The sequence below is a fragment of the Belonocnema kinseyi genome, chromosome 10 (genome assembly GCF_010883055.1).
Source record: "Belonocnema kinseyi isolate 2016_QV_RU_SX_M_011 chromosome 10, B_treatae_v1, whole genome shotgun sequence".
NCBI lineage: Eukaryota > Metazoa > Arthropoda > Insecta > Hymenoptera > Cynipidae > Belonocnema > Belonocnema kinseyi.
Window position 1 is genome coordinate 115,091,824 of NC_046666.1, and position 2,221 is coordinate 115,094,044.

Consider the following 2,221-nt stretch of genomic DNA (forward strand, 5'->3'; position numbering starts at 1 on the left):
ATAGTTGGGTGCATAGAGAGATTGATGCCGCTTTGGAAAACCAGATTTACTATCTCATCTAGAAAAAATCGTGTGACAACTAACAAGGTCACGTTTCAGAGAAGTGTCTTTCTCACGGTTGTGAGACGTGGTTGTGGCTGAAATTTTACCGCGATTTCGCTGGAAGCGGGTGCAATTTTTCATATTAGCACCCGCTCCCGGCGAAATCCTGTGGTTGTCCTTATGACAAATTTTTAATTATATATATTATTGAAATAATTTTAATGATATGAAAAAATACTTGAAGAACTAAAAAAATAACAAATGTTAAAAAGGTCCGTTTATGAAATTGGGTAAATATAATTATATTAATATACATATATAATAGTATGTAGCAGGCAAGCACCATAGCATCTACGCCAACGATTCTCACACATACATGTATGCTTTGAGTGGCCGCGCCTATCCATGCACCGGACCGTGCGCATGTATGCTGTCCTATCTCGATGTTGCCTCGCGTACTCCGTCATCTTTCCCCCGTCGTTTACCTGATTCCTCTCGTTCTAAATCAACCACGCTCACCCCCCAACACCCCTAGCTATAGGAAAACTGAAACGCTTAATAAAAAGAGAGATTCAACCGATTTCCACCATTCCAAAAATTCGCAATATAATGAAGGGCCGCCGTATCTACCTAAAGGTCAAGCGTAATAAATACCTCCCAATTTAAATTGAAAAGCAAGACCTACAGTGTAATTCCTAATAATTCTGTTTCTAAATCATAAATTATTAAGAATTAATATCTGTAAATGAATAAAGAATTATTGTCGATGGAATTTTATAATTCTGCAGACTAATTTTCTGTCTCACGCTTGCTGTGAGACCATGATACAAAAATGCAAGCAATTGCACAAAGGTGGCATAAGGCGAGTTTCTTTCTCCAGATAAGAGATCGGTGATAGATCGAGAGTTTTACTTGCCCGTCCGGTCGGATACTCGCGGTCACTCAAAGCACCGTCGTTATTGCGGAACGTAGGAGTCAAATTTACAGTTAAAAATCCTTAAAGAAAGTAGGACGCGTAAAACCCGAATCCTTCTCAGATTTTCCTATTTAATGCCTGCAAGCATATCGCTAAAAGACGTTAAACTGGGAAAACTCGGGTCCGACAAGTGTTTAGGTCAATCAGTAGATCTTTTCGATCCTTTAGGAAAAATCGATGTGGGGCAATCCCATATGACCTCTCTCGATTTTTATCTTTTGGAAAAGATCCGAAATTCTTTTATTATTCTGGAGCGACGAGACCCAGAGTAAAAGATTCTCCCTCGAATCTCAAAACGAAGGAGAATCTGAACCCAAAGTTGGAATCCGACTTTATAGGGAAAAGGGAAATAGGTGTTTTCTCGAGACTAAGAGAGTACGAGACAAACTCAGGTTCAAAACCAACTATTGCCACTTCTCTGCAAACTTAAATTTAACATGAAGCAAGGTTAAGGTGGGAGCTAGGTGCTCGTGAACAGTGTACCTGGGACTAGAGTTGTCGTTGACAACGGAATCGTGAGTGTGCGTTTAATAATCTAAAGCCCTATAATGGGGAATTGACATAGGACTTCCCTACTCAGTTCCTTATTTGAGGTAGAACATAAATATAAAAATATTCGAACCTACAAAGGACAATGGGTGAGTCTGTATCGTACCGAATGATTATGCCTGTTATTGATAAGTGTGCCTACAACGTTTAATATATTAAAGGTGTATAATGATTTGTGTCACCCGTAAAATAAACTTAACCTCTACAGCTCTGCTTGAAATAGGTGTCCCGATGTTATTCCTCGCACCCTCTCCCAAGTTAGTTTCCACATAACCTACAAAAGGAATTAGCATCCCCGGATAGGGATAATAAACAACGATCCCCACAAAAATAAAACACTCCAGCCTCTCTGGGGTGACAGTTTGGAATTTCCTCCGAGCTCCGACTACCTACCATTTGATTCTTGTGTAGTACATTATTGAAGGACATTCTCTTTTCACTTTATCTTCTCCAGGTGTTTCTTAATGCAATCACGTCATAAAGGTTGAATTGTAACAAATTAATAGTTACTCCTTAGATTCGTACAGTCTTCTTCTATGAAGATGAGTCTTGTGGCATAGTTTTCTACTTGCTATTTGCCATTAAAACATTTTCTGAGTTTAGTAATAAACATTTAAGAGCTGATGTTATACCTAATCGCGCTCCAGTTTCATG

The 2,221-nt window shown here is 38.9% G+C and overlaps 1 protein-coding gene across 5 annotated transcripts in view; it reads right to left on the minus strand.

The window, feature by feature from the left end:
• Positions 1-2,221, minus strand: part of LOC117182365 (UDP-N-acetylglucosamine--dolichyl-phosphate N-acetylglucosaminephosphotransferase) — a 174,950-nt gene that overhangs the window by 138,718 nt on the left and 34,011 nt on the right. The window lies entirely within an intron of this gene.